Here is a 21,723-nt window from a genome sequence, read left to right on the forward strand (position 1 = left end):
TACATTTTCAATACATACAAATTCTTACATACAAATTAAGACACTAAAATACTTATGATCTCACCATCTTCAAAGCTGATACTCGCTTTCAAAATTTCTTGTATCCTCAGGTCATCAATAGACAGGCACCGATACAAGGTTTAGAGAAGATGGAGCTTGTTCAAGACTCATCTTTCATTTTGATTTATGCTTTAGTGTCTATTATAATTTGATAGAACACACTTGTATAATAATTATATTATTAATTCAATGGATGACGTTGTTGCTTGTTTACTACTTTTCATTGTTATGATACTGTACATGACGTCCTCCGCCCCAGAACGTTTCCGCCGTTCATGGTTTTGGGGTGTGACAGATTGGTATCAGAGCATTGTTTATAGTGAATTAAGTATATCAACCCATAAAAGATATACTAACTATAAATACATAAGGGATTAAAATACTCTGACCAAGAGTTTATACTTTAAATAATAAAATATTTAATAAAGTATACGTGCCTGCATTCATACTAAAATCAGTGTCACTAGGACAATACAAAAGAATTACGATTGTTGGGCAACACAAGTTGGCTTAGAGACATATGGTCAAAACTGGGAAGATATAGCCTGATCACCTATATTATCCGAGGGTTGACTAGCATGTGCCTAAGTGTAGTTGTGTGGTTGTAACAAATCTCAAATCTTATCAACCCTACCACAATGAGAACAGTAGAACATAACATTAAACGTAAAATACTATAGGAGTATTTGGTGTTACTAGAAGTACGTTATACTTGAGAACTAAAACGGGATCTTCATTACCAAGTTGATAGTTGCTAAGTGGATACACTAAGGCTATATGTAATTAGGATGTTATAAACTTAGAATCTGTGAAAATTTTACTTCACCTCTATTCTGTGTGAATATGGAGTTAAGATCACTTATTCGAAGGCCTATCCTGTTTAGATTACATATAACTGGTATGCACTTCACAAATAGCGATGTAACTAATGAAGATTTTCTAAATATTTATCTAGATAGTTCATCTAATAATTATTTTGTTACCCCAATTCTCGTGTAGATAACATGGCTGGACTCCATACCCACGGCAACCAGTATCTTCCGAACGAAGTCATAGCTGGTTGGTTTGGAGAAGAACCAGGGAATGATCATCCTATCCCTGTGAATGATCACCATGATGAAGACCTTTCGGACGATGCTAACTCCGAACCCGAGGTTGAGAACCTACCTCAAGCAGATCCCTTTCCAATTCCTAACCCTCGTCCGACTTTTCATGGCCCGACGCCTGAGTGGGTGGAATGCTTGGAAACATGGAGCCAAGGACAAGACCAGCCCATTCCATTTAATGGTGACCGAAGCTTTTATGACCTAATCAATGGGGGCTTAGCAGACAGAACCTTGCCAATCTTGGTCCGTAGAGTGGACCGAAATGAGATTCAAGGCAGGACAGCCCTACATCAGATTACCGAAGTTGTCGCCGATGCGAGAATGCATACCCTCCACACCATTCGTCTAGAAGATGCTCGCGAGAGATCAGAGAGAAACCATGAAACCCTACTGCAAGCACTGGATGAATCACGAGCCGAAGTCATAGAGCTCCGAGTACGCTAGAGGGTGTACGAAAGACACCTACTTGATATGGATTGTCAACTGGCTGAACTGAGAGTTCACCAGAGGGATAACCGTCACCAGTAGTAGATGCTTTAATTTATTTTCCTTATTAAACGGAATCGTTTTTCTGTCTATGCCCGATGTGGCATTTTCTATGAAATTATCTTGTACTGTAAGTACTTTTAGTTAGGTCTTTATGCTGTCAAGAACTATCTTCTCTAGATATGATGTAAGACCTTTTGCAAGGTCATTTTCCCGAACTTTTACGTCATGAATATCAAAGATATTGACAGTCAGCTAACTTCTGTGTCTTTTCCTTTATTCAAGTACTCTCATCATATTTTCGTTGGAGTCTATCTGAAACCTGCTTTAGTCAAGTCATTGGACTGTAGTAATTTAGCTCCGGAGACATTTCCAAGTCTCTTTTAGTGGTTGGATCCTGTTATTCACCAACCCACGATACCTCAGCTTGAACGGCAAATGTCTTGAGACCATTCTACAAACTCACTTCCATTCCGTACTAGGACTGCATCATAGGGATGTAGGTCAAACCTTCGCGATCATACCTCCAATCCGTACTGGGACTGCATCATAGGGATGTAGGTCAACCTTTCGAGAACATACTCTTACTCTTTGATTGAGCAATCGATGTACACCTAGGGTCAACCAGAATCGCTCACAAAATCCTTATCTTTCGTGTTACAAAATCATGTCGTCATCCGGAAGCAATCAATCGAACAACGAAACCTCCGCTTTCCCCATGGACTCCGCTACCTTCCAAATCGCTGTTACAACTACCGTGATGGCTGCTGTGACAACTGTCCTTGTGCACCGTAGCGCTATCAGCACAATCAATGCTAATGATGGGATTGAAGTTTCCAATCGTGGTATCCATCCAGGAAGTAGCCAAACAGTAACAGTCACAGGCTCGCAAAGCCGAAAGACAGAGAACAAGAAACAAAAGCGTCAAGCCCAGAAAGAACGCAAGAAATCCCAAAAACTTGCCATGCAACAGCAACAAGTGGAAACCCCTGCCATCCCCGTACCGAGCATGCCATATGAGGGAAAACTCCCGAAGTGTGATAAGTATAGTTTCCATCATCATGGGGCTTGCCATGAGATGCAATGTTGTAATTGCCTAAAAATAGGGCACCATGCTCGTAGCTGTGGAGCACCGGCACGACCCATCACTCAAGTCCCTTTCATTAAGACCAACCCTACACACGAGAGTAGTGATAAAGCCGAACGCTTTAGGAAGTAATTTCCAAGGTGGAGTAATGAGGAAGGCACTCGTGTCCACATAACACTGGCTAAACACCTCACTTCCACCACCAATGTTGGTGCTGTCCAGATATGTCACCAATGCGGTGAAATTGGACACCTCAAGAAGGATTGCCCGTTAGTGAAGAACTCGGTTGCTGATGGGAAGGTTCTCAGGATCACAACTATAGGAGAGACTACGTCGAACCCTCGTTAATGTAATTTAGGCGTGTTGTTGTAACAGACTTATAAACTATCCGAAACTAGTGCAGCTAGAGTCTTGTCTTTTGCGAGATCCCTTCCGTATAGGGATGCTCGTGCAGCGTATACTTGTCTTTTGTAGTATACCTTATTCACAGCGATAACCTTGTAGTAAGTCTAAAGTACTGTAACTCTGTTCATGGTTGCACGGTTGTGTTTTGTGTGTAAACGCCTTATGTTTAAATCTAATGTTTTTAAGTTTCTGTATGATCCCGACATTATCATACAACTAGATTCAATTTGACCCTCACAAAAACAGCTTCACACGTACGTCTCGTTACCAGTAAACGTCGTTTTAGCAAAGCCGTCATATCAGAACACCGAAGTACTCATGCATGGAGTACCTCATAGTTCTTTTCTTTCCGAAGAAATCCCCGAAGTACCACTTGTGTAGTACGTCAAGTTCAATCCAAGGATTCATACGATTGACCTATCACTGAGGAATGTATACATAAGAGTGATATATAATCAAGGTTCTACAGGTTTAGAATTGATGATTCCACTTTAACTTCTTTTTCCTCAATGGGATGTGAGCTTAAAGAAGAATCAGTTATTCGACTACCTTTTCAATCTTAATTATATACGAATCGTATACACGAGATTATGATTGTAAAACCCTGTATGAATTCTAATATGAACTTCAAGACGGAGATCTGCCCAAGCCTAAAAGTAATCGCATCGTCATGTGAACAAACTTAGGACCCAGTACGACTCCTGTAAACCGATCGCCCTACAGCCTAAACACCTACGGAGACACAAGAACAGTACAGAAAACTTAGCAAACTACACAAAAATAGAATTAGAAAACTAGGCTTCTCACCTTGGAGAACCCCGGTCATATTCTTCCAGAGATCGACGGATTGCATCATATGTGCCTCGGCTATCGAGGGCTCCGTCCAAATTTTTCTGTTAGAAATCGTTGTCTCTGCCTCGCATAGATGAATTGGTTGAGCAAACGCAAGGAAATAATTACTTTCAGAAATGGACCTGAGATCCGAATATCACCAGTTCGAGTGTTAGGGAAGGATGCCCGGAAGACTATCTTCCGAACTCGATGCGGACACTTCGAGTCCGTAGTGATACCCTTCGGACAGGACCAATACGCATATAGTTTTCATGAGCTAAATGAGTAGGGTACGTCTTTCTTACTTGGATCAGTTCATCATTTCTCCATGTAATGACTTACTTATCTACCCTCGTAGTAAGAAGAAACCCCTGGGAACATTACCTTTAGAGGAACTTTCGTGAAGTTCTCTAAGCACAAGTTTTGAAATTGAAGAGTCAGGTTCCTATGACACACTGTTAGTGATGTAGGAATTTTTAAGTACTCTTTCAATTTGTCAAAACTGTTGAGAATTTGTCGACACCAGAGACGCCGGCAGTCACTCACCAAATTCTAGGTCTTACAGACCTATTGTCATAGTCCATCCAGAACCCCTCGCAAATCACAGAAAATCGTACGACCTTGACGCAGCAAGGAGTGGCCCTTGACTAGGAAGTTAAACAAGAAAAGGAAACCTTGGAGATTCCAAGTGAGAGACCAAGTTCTTTAGGAAAACTCACTCTGGGAATGGCTTAATACGCTTCTTAAAGCGTGGAAAGATAAATCCAAGATAGATAGGACCTCCGAGATTCTTACCAGAATCGGTCCTATGCCTCGCACAAACTAGACCTACTCCGCGAACTTAGTAGCGTACATTTTACTCTTCGCGTCTCGATCGTGAAACCGTACATTTCCGTTAGGACTCTTGTAAGCCCACTCGACGAGGTCAAGATTAACGAGATCCTCTCCTTCGTATTAGAACCGTAGTGATCCTCGACCGAGAGGTCAAGCGGACGAAGCAACGCCATCGCCCGTTAGTGAAGGTTCGTTGGGATACCAACCGAGAACCCGATTTCACTTAGGATCGCTAGAACCAATCAATTAGGAAGTTTCCTCCTCATGACTCGATCATTCGTACCTACTTCCTTACCTAAATTCTAATTTCAGGACGAAATGCCCTTCAACAGGGGGATGATGTGACAACCCAAAATTTCCATTCTCAACAAACCATATCAAGCCAATAGAAGTTAGAGCAGTTACAGTGAAATTCCAAACTTTGGGTATAAGTTTCACAGTTTTTCAGGATTTACACTTAAGGAGATATCAGGAGAGTGGATGCACTAGGGTTTTGTGCAACACTGTTATTCCAATACTCTAGGATATTAGAGTTCATTCCGGGAATAAAATATTTTTCTGCCAAAAATCCCAGGACTATATATAGAAATCTGAGCAATATTCATTCATTAGTTACATTTCCAACTAGAGAAAAGTCAAATTCTCTCTCACGGATCTTTGGGTTTTTATCCCAAATTGTGAGTATTTCTATCTAGTTGTATTATATAGCTTAGATTGTGTTTTATAACAACAAAATCAGATCAAAACCCCAAGATTCGGGAGTTTACCGCCCCAAGAACACTTTGAGAGTAAACTCCTTTTTAAGGGCCAAAAGAGTGCCCAATGTCCCTCAAAGCCTTGGAACTCAAACTAGAAGCCACCATTGCCTGCTTTAGACCACAAAACAATTAAGAATCAAGGCTAGAAGTGAGTTCACGGCCAAGGAAGTTCTTGGGCCGTGAACTCCATTTTTAAGTGTCAAAATGCCTTAAAAACCTTCCTTAAGCCAAGAGACTAATTTAGACATGGACCCTAAAGTGTTTATAGCCTAGAAAACAAAAGGAATCACAAGGATAAAGGAGTTTACGGCCAAGACAAGTTCTTGGGCCGTAAACCCCTATAAATGGGACAAATGACATCCTAACTCCTTCCTTATGCCTAGAACCCAACATAGATCATATCCTTGATGTGTTAGGAACCTCAAAACATCAAATGGTACTCCTTACCATGAGTTTACGACCGTAAACTCATGGGGGAGTGGTCCCAGGGCCGTGAACATCAAGTAAGGCCATTTTAAGACCTTAAACCCACCCAAACACTTGTTTAAGCCTTGAAGCACTTCACCACTTGAGTTGTAATAATGTTAGGCTTCATTTAGTGACCCTAAAGAGAATTTACGGCCAGGAGTTTACTCCCCTGGGCCGTAAACTCCAACACATATGGTCTTTTGACCGTAAACTCCCATAAGAGGTCTTGCACTCCTTTGTTGCAACCCATTAGCCTCCTAGCACTTGACCAAAAGTGTTTTCCTCGCATTAGGATGTTTTTACGTGTTTAATTAGTGTTATAATCACTAATTGTTTATATACATATGTCTTCATATGTAATTAGGACCATTTTGTGTGTGTGTGTGTGTCTAAAGTCTTTACTTGACACCTAGCAGTCCTACCTCTTCAGTTCATCTATATCACCCACAACAGGTGAGTTCATACCCCTTAATCAATGTTTAAACTGTTTTTAAATGTTTTATGGGGGGGGGGGGGTACAAGTAGAAATATGCTAATTATTATATCAATCACATGTGATTAATAAGCAGCATTCAAATGATTGGCTACTCATTAGCCATTTTACCAAACAATTTCCTTCAAATGTTTTTCATAAACACTTTATGTGTTTAAAACTCCTTCTTACACTGTAACTTTTATTCTATATGTTTCAATTCAAACTTATTTACAATTGTTTTTCAAACAAATGTTTCTTTATACTAAACTATTTTATCAAACCCATGCCTTCAAACCGTTTTATAGATTGACATCAAGTCGATCTTTTCTTAGATGATAATTATGTTCAAAGGTTTTACAAAACTTATTTTATTGCTTTTATATTATAAATTGCATGCCTCTATATGTATAGTTATATAAGAAATGTTTATAAGAAATGCCTCTATATGTACAATACATTACTATACATGCTAGATAGAGAGAGAACACACATTACAGCTAGCACACGTAGAACATTACAGTACATTACTATACTATTACATGATCACACTTACATGAGTACAATTACATGATCACACTTACATGAGTACGCTTACATATACATAGAACAGACGTCACTAGGTGCTATAGCACGGAACCAGTTCAGGATCTAACTATACCGATTAATCACAACGCAATTGTGATAGTTATATCGAGTATACATGATCATAGTAATGTGGATGCTCACGGCTTGCATACATGCAAGGGTCGTGGGTAGGTCCCAAAATCCCTTTGATAGGGGAGCATATAGTCTGGGATCTAGACATCACATTATACCTTATCCCTCAAATAAGGCAGTTGAGTACCGATGTAGTTATTTACTACAGATGCTACAGTACTTAGAAGAATTACCCTAGACTTAAGGTAATTGGTACGGTTGTAGTTCGACACTACACCATTGTACTATTTCATTTTTCCCATTTCATCCACTTCGTGAATATTCACACGACGCACAGTAATGTAGAAAACTATATTTTTGGTTAATGATAGTCAGACTTGGGAAAATACACATTCTTACTAGAGACACACACACAGAAACTTGATGCCTTGGTAGAAGGCTACATAAAGATCAATTAAGTCTTGGTAGAAGACTCCCTGTTATAATAGTAGGAATCATAGGGATTTCTAGAGTTTTTCAAACGTTTACAGTTGTTTTACATACATTTTCAATACTTACGATCTACATACATTTTCAATACATACAAGTTCTTACATACAAATTAAGACACTAAAATACTTATGATCTCACCATCTTCAAAGCTGATACTCGCTTTTAAAATTTCTTGTATCCTCAGGTCATCAATAGACAGGCACCGATACAAGGTTTAGAGAAGATGGAGCTTGTTCAAGACTCATCTTTCATTTTGATTTATGCTTTAGTGTCTATTATAATTTGATAGAACACACTTGTATAATAATTATATTATTAATGCAATGGATGATGTTGTTGCTTGTTTACTACTTTTCATTGTTATGATACTGTACATGACGTCCTCCGCCCCAGAACGTTTCTGCCATTCATGGTTTTGGGGTGTGACATCCTTTGAGTCTGGGAAGAATATTTCCATAAGAGCTGTCCTTTTGAGCTCTTGGAATCATTTAGGACCATAAAAATTAGATCTTGATGGTTTAACCCCAATCATGCAAGTGATAGATGGCTACAAAGTGAGCTTATGGACTTAATGGGTGTCTTAATCCCCATCCATGCATGCAAAAGCATAAAGTTCATAACTTTATGGTTAAGGACATTGTTAGGAGCCTAGATATATGTTATGGACATTGGAACTTAATGGATTATGTCAAAAGAAGGATTTTAGGGTGAATGGCAGGAATGCTGGGCGTACCCCCAAGTACGTTGCGCGTTCGGGGTCAGTTTCTCGCTTCTGGTCAAGGCCAGTGTACGCCGGGCGTACGTGCCAGGTACACTGCGCGTATGCATGCAGAGTGGTTAACGTGGGTTTTTGGGCCTTGGGAGATTGGGCTAGAAATTGTTGGGCCTCATGACCCACTATGGAGTAAGGCCTCTGGGCCTAGGACTGGGATTTATGGTATCGGGCCTTTTTGGGCCTTATTGGGATTTAAAGCTTAAAGGAATGGACTTGGGCCTTAAATTGTTATGGGTTGGACCTTGAGGGAAAAGGCCCATTAGGGAAAGGACTAGGGGACATTGCCTTGAGACATGAATTAGAAGTTGGGCCATAAGGGAGTCATGCTTGGACCCAATAACTAACTAGGGGACTTATTATGCTTTAGGGGGAGGAGTCCCGAGCCATCCGAGGAATACGATTTTGGCACACACAGTTGAGGTGAGTTACCTTCTCGGTATAAGTGGGTCGAAGGCACTAATGCTAACCTACTAATAGTTTTGTACATTAGAGATGATTGTCTTTGTGATAATTGTCTGATATGACACTATCTGTTGAGATTTATGTGCTTGTATGCTATGTTATTATGTGGTAGTGGTAGGGGTGAAGTAGACCCCGTAACCAGTCGAAAGAGATTGAAGGGGTAAGCCAACACCCAATATGCTAGGCGGTATGTAATTTATGTGCTTATATGCTAGGATATTATGTGGTAGTGAGAGGGGTGAAATATACCCCATAATCGGTAGAAAGAAACCGAAGGGATAGGCCAGCGCCCAAATATGCTAGGCAGTTATCAGTTGAAAGAGACCGAAGGGGTAGGCCAACACCTTGATATGCTAGGAGGTTACCGATTGAAAGACACCGAAGGGGTAGGCCAACAACCTGATATGCTAGGTAGTACCGGTTGAAAGAGACCGAAGGGGTAGGCCTGTATCCGGATATGCTAGATAGTATGTTTATTGTATGGTATGTGGTATGATGGGGGAACTCACTAAGCTTCGTGCTTATTATTTTCAGTTTTGGTTTCAGGTACTTCTACTTTGAAGGGAAAGGAGCCGACATGATCGCATCGCATCACATTATGATTTTCTGCACATGGGATCTTTGGGATTTGGACTATGATGTTGTTTTAATATGACATGTTTTGGTTATTGAGACATAGGTTTTGATTATGATATGGGATGACACTATGGATGTTTTCAGATTACTGGTTTTTATAAATTACTAAATTAAAAATGAAATTATTTGTCATGAATTTTGGGATGTTACAAATAATCAGGTTAATAACCTCTAATCAATGGTCCCGATCATATTCTATCATGCTAAGGGTAAAAGATCATTTTACCCTTTCCATACTTGAGCCATCTAACCATGCCCAAACCCATAATTACCCAAGGCGTAAAAATGGCCGAATTGTTGTTTTGGTGTGTACGCCATGTGTACCATCCCATTACGCCCAACGTTTTGGGCTTCGACAGAAGGGGTAATCTGGATCAACCTGTTACATCGTGCGTACTAAGAGGGTATGCCCAATGTATTTCACTGATGAACAAAACTTTCCATTAAGCACTTAATGCTCAAAGACCAAATGCCCAATTCACAGATCTAACTCTTAAGAAGGTCTTAACTGATAAAGTTGGTAACTTAAAGCTTTTTCATGGCTTAATAAGACCCAACACTGAACCCCAGGTCCATAACTTCATAAAAAGACCAACAAGTCATGCATGGGTGGACTATAACCCCCAGGATTTGATTTTTACGACTTAACAAACTCAAAAATGGCTAGAAATGATGCTCAAAGGTTCTGGAGGAACTTCTACTCACAAGATCCAAGCCATGGGACCAAAACATGCCAAAAACATAACCTAGAATTAGATCTACACTAAAGGGCCATAAAGTTAGAAGCTTTATACCTCCAGAAGATGCAAAATGAAAAACCAAGCCTGGATCTACAAGCTCCAAGCTTCCCAACACCTATCCAATGAACTCTTTCTTCTTGAAAATGAACCAAAACACAGAAGAATCACTCTAAGAGCTCAAGGACCTCACATGGTGGCTAGGGTTTTGAAACGATGCTTTGGGACAATGGAGGCTGGTGATGAGATATATGAAACGTTTCAAAACTTAAGACTAAAATTTTTGATTTTTAAACTAATAAAACCATTATCCAAGACAACATCATCAAAACCATAGTGAATCAAAGTGTATCAATAATATCTAAATATATCATAGTAATATAAAATGTGGAGAGATGTGGTGTGTGCACTGCAATCATCCTAGGTTCTTCCCCTTCGAACCAGAAGTAGCTGAAACATAAATCGAAAACCGCAAGCACAAATCTTAGCGAGTTCCCTAAAATAACACATAACTTACATATCAACCATATAATGGGCCCCACCCAATGAGTGTAACGGGCCCCACCCTAACTCGCATAATGGGCCCTTCTCATTGAGTATAATGGGCCACACCCTAACTCGCATTACGGGCCCCGCCCACTGAGTATAACGGGCTTCGCCCTAACTCGCATAACAAGCCCCGTCTAACATACAAACATACAAGTATAACAAAGGTAGTAGTATACATAATAACTATCGGGACCTAGCAGTAAGCATACAAACACATACACATGCAAGAGTCACGTAGACATCTAGCATCCTAACATAACAAAACATGGGCCGACATTGGTGACTTTGACCCGCTAAGCATGGTGAGGAAACTCACCCCACAATCTAAAGGAATAGCTGCAATAATCACTCTGTAAAACTCTAAATGATATCCTAAGTCATAAACTTTATGCACTTAAAGTGACCCAAAGCTCCAAACACCTAAATCTAGCTAGATCGAACAATTTCATCATCAAGATTCGAACTTTATACCTCTAGAAGAAAGACCAAGATGAACAATTTCTGGATCTACAAGCTCCAATGCAACCAACACTTATTTAATGAGTTCCTTCTTCTCCAAGATGCACGAAGAACACTCCGAAGCACTTAAAACACCATATTTTTCTCACAAGGCTTAATGTAGGGTTAGGGTTATATGAGAGGTTGTTGGACAGGTGGAGGCTGAGAATGGAGTGGGGTTGGGGAAGTTAAGGAGCTTAAATAGGGACCAAACCAAGAAATAGGGTTTGGGCACTGATCGCGTACGCACAACGTACTCAGGCATACTTAGTACGCCCAACATACGCGGCTGACCCAAAAGTCGTCCTAACGTCAAACGATCGTAAATTCTTCGTTCTGCTCCATTTTTGATGTTCTTTTATATCCTCGAAAAGGTATTGAAGAGCTCTAAAATATTATCTAAATATCTTCGACTAAAAATTTCTCAAACAAAAATCCATATTTCATGCAAGAACACGACCTATGAGTTTTCCCTTTCTACCTTTTATCCCAAAACACAATTCAAGGGTTAAATCTATAAACCAACATTACCTCCTTCCACAAGGACTAAAATTTATCTACTTAAGGGTCAAAGCCTTACACAATCAAGTTACGGCCCACAACCCAAAAATGGCAGGAAACCGGATGTTACAATTCTCCCCCACATAAATTAGATTTCGTCCTCAAAATCCATCTCGGTTACTGTTAACGTATAGCTCAAGGATAACATCAAAAAAGGAGAAGACTAACTAATGCCAGTCTTGGCTAGGTCAGAGCCCGATTAGATTTAGAATGAGGCCAGGGTCGAGCGTTCTCCAACACAAAGATCACTGGTATGATGGTTAAGGTGCAGAACTGTGCCTTAACCTCTTCTCCAAGGAATAACACCCTGGAACACGTGGGATCAATCAAAGTGTTCCAATTACCCATCGGATGATAGCCACGGTCATCATAATATCCAAAGATTCCCTTCCAGCCGATGGGGGGGATGAGGCAAAAGACGTGGTAGAGGATCCTCCAATGTGGGTTTGCCACATCACAACTCACGAGGGAATGCTCAAAAGAATCAGTTGAGGGGCACACACCTCTCAAACAGGTATAAAAGGATCCTTCTTCCTCACGAAGAGGGGGACGAACTCTTTTTCCTGTGATTTACCCTTACTTTGCTTAGATCTCATTCTAACTTGATCGTCGGAGCTTCGTCCCAGGAATTCCTCCCAGACGTCGACTAATGATCATCTTTCCCTTTTGCACTATGATATCAAGAGACAGAACCTGCACGAATCCCATCTGTAACCTCAATCAAACCATGTCCATCATATCACAACATTTGGCGGCATCTAGGCGTATCTCTAGAACGATGCAACCACGAAACAAACTGAAAGAGCAACAATGGCAGGTAAAATCCCAGTGGCGTCAGGAACAGTGGAGAGAAGTATGTTGTGTCCAATGCAACCACTTGATGGGGGGAAAACAATCGTACATGAAGAGCACGCTTCAAACCATACACCGGTTTCACAGACGCTATCCAACTCTACAGCTGAAACGATGACAACTTGTACAAGCAGCCTATCGCGCCCAACAGCTAACACAACTCCGCTAGTAGCGATTATAAACATAACTCCACAAATCATCACAATACAAAAAATAGCGATCACTTTTTTGCAACAACAATCCTTCCCAAATAATTCAGGCACTGGCACCTGGATCCCTCACACCATTCAACTGTAGCCACAATATCCCCCGATGGTTTACCCACACGTCACCATGACAGGTTTGCCTCAAGTGCCGCTATTCGTACATCAACCACCAATCTTTGAACCGCTTGTACAACAGAGCCCAGGTTCAATCCCTGCACTATCTCAGCCGCAAGCCACAACAACGCAAACCTCGACCAACCAGGGATCCAATTCTTATGGATCCGACATTCAGTTCTCAATAGCATCTGAATTTAATCCCGTTGCAGCAACCAATCAATCTTTCAATCTGTACACGCAAAAATACTCAGAGGCTAACCCATATATTGCCCCCGACAGGCCAATACGGAAACCAACAATTTGGATTGCCGCCAAACTCACAGCAGTACCAACCGTACGTCTCGCCGGTGGCCATGCATAACCAGATGTATCCGAGCCCCTGTCAGATGCAGTAATACCTCGCCTTTGGCGGTATGTTACCCTCTTATATCGACAACCCCACGCGAAGCGGAAGCTCTAATTTCAGCCATGAACTGCTGCAAGATGAAATCCCGCACACTGCAGTGATTCCGAACAAGCTAAAGTACGATGATACTATAGACCCAGATAACCACATCGATAATTACGAATGCACAATGACATCTAATAAAATGGATCATCGATTCACCTGCACTTATTTCCCTTGCACCTTAACGGGAAATGCAGGCAAGTGGTTCAAGTCTTTAACGTCGGGCAGTATCTCGAGTTTTGAGCAGCTGAAATACCTTTTCCTCAACAACTTTATGCAGTTGAGGAAAGGAAATGGGGATGCTAACTCCGTCATGGCGTGTAAACAAAAAGAAGGAGAATCGATTCGTAACTATTATGATCGATTCATGCTAGCTACCTAAATGTTCTAGGACATGAAGAGTTCTTAGTAACAGGCGCCTTCGCCCAAGGTCTACTTCCTGGAACCCTATCGAGCAAAATGCAAGGAATAGTCCCTAGATCCAGGGATGAACTCAATTACAATGTGGAGAAATATCTGTGACAGATCGAAGGGGAAGAGCGGAAGGAGGCCAATCTCAAAGTTGTAGCTAACGAATATCTCAAACAAGAGGAAGCGTTGTCCAGACCAAACTCTGCCTAGCAGGAGGGGCATGATGGTAATCAACAGAGGCACAATTGCCACTCCAGGCACATATCGAGGAGATACAGACCGTTAACCATGGATGATAATAGGAGTGGTCATAATGATGATCATGCGATCAACAAAGCTCCGGCGAAGGAGAGCAAGGACGAAACCAAGTTCTGTGTGTATCATAAAGTCAAAATACATGATACCAATGAGTGCACGATATTCAAGCGGGAGATTGATGAGAAACAACTAGTGGGAAACATCGTTGACATAGCCAAAGACCTCAGGGAAAATTTGATGAGTATAAACAGCAACCCGAAAATCAAAAGGATGAGGGAAGGGATCACGAAAGGAGGGCAGAGATAGTTACCATCACCGGGCCCCGGTCATGCAACATCCACTAGAGCCAGCATGTAGGCACGAAGGTATACCATCAAAACAACCTCAACATAGAATTTTCGATGAGCGACCCTAGACCAGAGCACTGGGATCCAAATGAACCATTGCACATCACTGGATTCTTTAGCCAAAACCGTGTTGAGCAAGTGTACATCGATACCGGAAGCAGGGTCAACGTGATTTATGAACACTTCCTTCGACGGTTACCAATTGAATGGAAAAAGCACTTTCAGCCACCATGCCAGGGCCCCCTATTTGGGTTCACCAGTCACAAAATCTGGCCAATAGGAACAGTTATGCTCCTGTTTACGTTGATCAGTCATGATGGGGGCATAACAGATAACAAGGGTCTTGAATTCTTGGTTGTTGATTGCCCAACTGAACACAACATTCTGCTAGGCCGGCCAGCACTTTTCAAGCTCGAAGTGATCCCGTCTACTCGCCACGGTATCCTCAAATTCAGCACGAGTGACGGGTCGAAAACTATAGTAGCAATCAAGCCAGACAATGGATGCGATGCCCAACGAGAAAGGAAGTAAAAAACCCAATTGTGTAGAGGTGAATGTTGCTAGAAGGTGGAGGTCTGTGACAGCACAAGTGCTGGACCATGAGTCCTGGAAAAGACAAAGAGATGTGATCAGTTGGATCACCACATCCCCCCCCATAGAAAGAAATGGGCGCTGACCTGAGGATGGATTAGCCAAAGTATAGAGCGAAACTCGCGAAGAAAAGAAGCGCCTATCCACGGGCAAGGGTACCAGCCTGGTCCGCAATCGATGGCCGAACCATGCCCAACCAGGGAGCGATTAGGGCCTCGAAGCTGATCTTGGCCGATGTCGAATGTGAATCAAAATCCCGTGGAACGAAAGAAATAAGTGCCTGGCATAACAAAAGTAAAGGCAGATTGCCACTCATTTTAACAAGCAGGCCTTCTTATAGAAGAGAACGGACAAGGGCCTCTGGTGAAGTAGACAACACCCTAAGTGACAGTGTGACCCGCATGGTCGATAGGCATGTAGAAAAACATAGGTGGAACCCTTGCCCAGCCAAGGGGAGGCGCTTCCCATGGTCTTAGCGCGTGCTGATTCAAGAAGAAGGGAAAGTGCATGCGCCTCCAGAACAAGAAAGACAAAATACCACCCTCTCACGCTGGGCCCCGATGGTAGCAACAAGAGGAAATCCCAACCTGTTAAGAAGCACTAGCAACAAATTAGGAAAAAGCACACAGCTACGATGAGTTAGTCATAGAAGAACACTTAATAAAGCGGAGGCCAAGAAAAAGGAGTACGGTCATACTCCACACAGGATAACCATATTCCAGGTGCTAATGCAAAAACCATGCATGCGCCCTGATAACTAGACATTCAGAGTCTATTGTTTCATGTTTTACTTCTTTTGTTTTTCTTAAGAGTTAATATAATTTGCATTTTGAAAGAGCTTTCCAGAATTCTTTTTAAAAAATTGCAACAACGCAAAGTAGAGAGGTTGTGTGTATTTTCCAAGTAGCAACAATGGCTTATCACATACGGTACTTGAGCAAAATCTATACAAGAATGCATCCGTGGGTCTTAAAAGAGTCATAATCTTTACTTACAACGTGCCAATAACATCTCAGAGCTGAGAATACATAAATCCTAACTAATGGCACAAAAAAACGGGTTCTAAAAGATTCATAAATTTTCCCCTGCTAAAAAATAGTAACAAGTCTTGAGGTGACGATCTCGGCCAGTATGCAGGCAGCTTGACCTCAAAATATAGTCAAGCAAATTGACCAACAGATCTTGAGTTGACATAGAGAATCCTGGTTACAACATACAAATTAGTGCAATATGAGTCAAAAGTAGATGTTATACGACATCTTAAGCACACATTAACCAATTAATGCAAACACAATATAAAAATCGAATAACCTTAGCCTAAAGATACCAGACGTCAATTCAAGATATATACATACAAAAAGAGAAGGAAGAGAACACTTCGGTGACCAAATACAAAACAAAATATACAATTCATGGCTCTTAACAACCAGTATAGTTCCATACACATATAGTACATGGGGATGCAAATACATCACATAATTAACAAAAGGGACAAAAAGAAATTAGTCCTCGAAATCTAAGGAAGAGCTTACCGGACTTGACCTATGAAAAAACTAGTGGAAGCTATCATAATCCAGTTCCCCCAGAAGTAAAAGGCCCAAAAAATCCGTCTCAGCAAGAGACATAACAGCAATATCCACATCTTTAGCTCTCCTCGCGACACGGCCAGGATCTGGGGCTTCGTATTCGCTGGAAATGGTAGAACAACCAATTTGTTGTTTCCCCTTCTCAAACCCAAGGGCTTCACACGCCCTATGAATGCCCTGGATCCCATTGGCAAACTCTGCACTCTCAATAACTTTATCAATTACACGAGCCACTCCCTTCTCCAGCATCCATCATAAACCACCTCGAGCAACTGCACCATCAACACGGGCACGAGCCAGTTGACGTTGGCACCTAGCCAATTCGATCGCTAACACACCCTTTTCCTGAGTAAGAAAACTCACTTAACTTTCGAGTCGCTCTATTTGAACCTCCAAAGTGGCCACATGATCTTCCAAGGCGGCCTTTTTGCAACCTACAATGCGATTTTGCTCAGAAAGTACTTGACGCTCAGCCTCTGAATCCTGGAGTTCCTTCCTTATGCCCACCGCAACCCCTTGCAAAGATTTTAACTGCATTTTACTCACGTCGGCACGACAAACCCGGTCGGCGGCAACAACCATGAGGGTAGAAGCCTGAACCACGACATAATGAAGGTCACCGACCATACGAACGTTTGAAAAGAATGATTGTTTAGTGTGAGGGTATAGTCTATGTATATGTCGTTAGTGTTTCCACCTTTCCATTTTCCATTTCGACGGTGAATGTTTCTTTTAATTATTTTTGTGTTTGATTGAGTAAATGTTTAAACTTGTGGATCACAAAAATCCTCTCCGCTCCACTATCAAACAGTATGCATGCATAAGAGTCATTGCGGAGAAACGTACCCGTGAACATGGTTGGGTTTGCTATTGCCTCCTCCAGTACCATTTTCAGTACTCTTCCTACTCCCCCTACATTCCTTGTTGTCGGGTAATCCCTCTTAATGTGCCCTGTTTCTCCGCATCCGTAGCAAGTGTAGCTTGCCCCTATATTCGCGGTTGGGGCAGCTAGTTGTGCTAGCTCTTTGCAGAAACGGACTGTGTGTCCTTTCTTGTTTCACTTCGTGCAATACATTTCCTGACATGCACCGACATGGTGGTACTTATACATATTGTATTTCGGTAGATTCCAAACATAGTGTTTAGTGGGTGCTGGGGCTGCTGGGACAGTGACGACGTGAGCTGCCACCACTTGTTGTCTTTTGGAAGTTTCCTTTCTTCTTTTGCTCTTTCTTTTGTTCCAAGTCCTTTTCTATTGTCACTTTCTTTCAGTTGTTCAGGGGCGACTGTTATCATGCCCTGACGGACTCCGTGATCAATGAGTCGCTGCGCCAAACGTTTTGCGCTGTTGAAGGTATAGGGTTGGAAGTTATTACGTGCCCTTAGATCTGGGGTGCCAATCCCCATATGTATCTTTCCACCTTCTTTTCTTGCGGGGTGACCATCCCGGGACACAATACGACTAGATCATTGAACCTTGTCGGGTAAGCGGCGAGGTCAGATCCAGTCATTTTAAGGGTCTATAGCTCGTGCTCCAATTTTTCAACTTCGCCCCTTGGGAAATATTCCTATAACATTAAGACCTTCAGGTCTTCCCAAATAATGGAATTTGCCAATGGGAGGGTTAATACCTTGACATGGCTTTTACACCAAGTAAGAGCTCTGTCAGAGAAGGTGCAAGCTGCATATGTGACTTTACTTGCTTCCGGACACGCGTATATTTCAAAGACTGATTCAGTGTTTTTGAACCATTGCATTAGTGCAATTACGCCTCCACTCCCGTTGAAGGTTTTAGATTTTCTGTTGGTATAGTCTTTGTATGAACACTCCCTGGGGTGTCCATGACTTTCTCCATGGTTCGAGTGGTTAGTACCATTGCCCGCTCCACTGGCATCGCTTGTGTTTATTTGTGTTATGGCGGTTTCTACTATAGCAGTTACTGCAACTTGGAACATAGTGAGATCATATTGTGGAGGTGGTTGCGGTGGTGGAGTATTGTTGGAATGTCTGGGATTCTTTCTTGGTGAAAAGACGGTAAGTCTTCAGTAATAATTGTAAGTTGGGTGCTAATGAACTAACTATATCAGTTTCTACAAGCATTATGTTCCGACTCATAATATGTTTTGTATTCAATTCCCAATAGAAATTTATGTAAGAATAAATTTATGAATTTCAATAGTAATACTCTCAATAAAGTAAAATGATTGTCAGTTTCTTTGATATATTGATAAATAATGTTTGGAAAATTTGACCTTGACACCGGTCTATAATACATCACAGTTTAAAGGAAAATCTTGACAACATTACAATTCCCTGCATAGTTTAAACGCCTAGACACAGGGTTGGGTTTATATGTATATAAGAGTAATATTTAACACATATCCACAGTCCTAGTATATATAGAAAATGTGAGTAGTATAAACACTACTCGTGGTGAGTGCTACTCTTAGTACTGGACTCTGCCACTTCATGTTCGACTTCCATCAAATGTCGCTCCAGCATAGCCTGATGCTCCCGGAGTGGTCTAATTTTAGCTCGGGAAACAATCATTTCATCTTGAAAAGCTTCGGTGTGTTTCCTGGTCTGATCATGATCTTTGTCTAGACGGAAAGACGGACAACAGTAATCTCGACGGTAGCACCAACCTCCATGATTTGGTTGGCGGATGCCCTTGCCTGTCCCCCCGGGTTAGCGATGCGGGGAACTATGTCCGAGAGAGCCCTATCTGCTGAACCTCCTTTGTAGAGGTTATAGAAGTCTCTTTCCATCCTGTAAGGAGGGCCATGGCTTTGTTCTTGGCTCCATCTTTGTAGGTTTGTAGCCCATCTTGGCGTCGGGCCATGGATGTTCTGTCTGGATATGGGGTACCAGACAACTTGCGATGGATTGTAGACCTCTGGGTTTGAGTCGATGTCTTCCGAATCCTCTTCGTTTTCATCTTCCATTGGTTCTTCTTCGGAATGCTCCTCTAGATCTTCCACGATCCAACCTTTGTTTCCTTGATTTGGGAAATAGTGGTCTCCATGGGGGTGGAATCCTTCCATTGTGTCTGTGCGAGAATAGGGATATGAGGAATACATAAAAACTTAAGTGTATACATCAAAGCCTAAATATAGTAGTTACAGTTATTATGGTATTACAAAATACTCCTATAGTATTTTTAAATTTTTTGTTTGGTTCTCGAGGTTACGAGGTTGGTAAGTTTTTAGATTTGTTGCCCACTATGACTATTACCCAAATTATGCTAGTCACCTCGCGAATAAATATAGTTGATCAGACTATATTCATTCCAGACCTGATTACATACTCTCTGACGTACTCAGAGTGCTCAACGCATCTTTAATACTTTTGTTTTGTTTTTATTACGATACTGTTCTTAGTATGTATGTATGCATGTATACTTTTTTTTTTTATAAAAATATTAATATATTTTAAAAAGTATAATTCGTGGTCAGAGTGTTTTAGTCCCATTGTATTTATAGTTATATATATATCATATGTTTCGATGTACTTAGTTCACTATAAACAATGCTCTGATACCAATCTGTCACACCCCCAAACCTGAACGGCGGAAACGTTCGAGGGCGGAGGACATCATGTGTAGTATCATAACAATTAAATAGTAAAGAAAGTAAACACAACCATCATATACATAATTGAAAAAGTTACATCATTATAAGTGTTTACATGTTTCAAAAGTCAATTACAATATGATGTCAAAAGTTTTGTTTAATGCCCTAGCGTCAAATCTTCAAAAGATGATGATAACCTGTTTTACTGGTTTCCCGAGAATACAAGTTATTTGAGAAAAATGGTCAACATTTAAGTCGATGAGTTCATAAGTATTTGTATGAAAAAATGTATGCTATTCAATGAGATGAAATCACGTTTGTTTCCAGAAAATACGATATTTTCTATACAATAAACTGTAATTTGTTTGTTTATAAAATGAGAGTGTTTATCCCGGAAAATCCTATATTTTCCATAAAGCTGAATTGTAAACTGTTTGTTTTTAAGGTAATCCTTTCTATCCTGGAAAATCCTATGTTTTCCATAAAACTGATATGTAGTCTTATCAATTCCAAGACAGAAAAGTGCAAGTATATATATGTCATACTTAGCTTTGTAGTATGTAGTTTACTAGTATTTGCGTAAAATAAGCGTATTATCGATTTCACGTAAAAATAACGTATTTTTGTTTATCATGTGAGTTGTCATAACCGTGCTAAAAATGAATTGAATGCATCAACGTTCTTCAGGCATCAAAAAAATATGACATTTGTCACCCATAACCTGCCGGCCGTGCTGTAGCTAACAGCTAGGGTGCGGGATCATCAGTCACGTATAGATCTAATACACAAGTATCACGCTCTCCGAGAGGAGACTATGTGTAACACCTGATACCCGATATGCATGTTATTCAAGCATTTCTTGTGTTTTTCTCTGGGACTCGACGAGTCAGAGGCCTAACTCGTCGAGTAGAGTCGAGATCCGCGGACAATTTAAGTGACCTACTCGACGAGTCGGAAGACTGACTCGGCGAGTAGGTGCTGTTTGGGTAAAACCCTAAATTGAGGGTTTGCACCCTATTTAAACACCTTATCTCAGCCTCCATCGTCCTATATACCCCCAGAAGACATCTTATCAAAACCCTAACTGTTTTTGTGAGTTCTAAGGCCATTTTGGTGCTTTTTGGTGGATTGTGAAGCTTGAGAAGAGGAAAGGAGATTGTGAGGCAAAGGGGAAACAAGAAGATCCATAGTTTGGAGCTCATTTCCAGCTTATTGGAGGTATGATGTTGAACCTTTGTCTATAGATCTTGATTTTGGGCCTTTTCCTTCATCTTTCTAAGCCCTAGAGAGGTTGTATTCGGGATTCAGTGTTGGAAGTCAGTGTATGCTTTAGATCCAAGTCTATTGGCGGGTTTTATGACACAAAGGTGACCATTTTATTTCGATGAACACCCCATGCACCTTAGAGGCCATCTTTTATGGCTTTTTAGGCCAAATACCCCTTGCATGCGTACGAAG

This window comes from Lactuca serriola, chromosome 7, assembly GCF_051521515.1.
Source record: "Lactuca serriola cultivar US96UC23 chromosome 7, Lser_US96UC23_V15, whole genome shotgun sequence".
Lineage (NCBI taxonomy): Eukaryota > Viridiplantae > Streptophyta > Magnoliopsida > Asterales > Asteraceae > Lactuca > Lactuca serriola.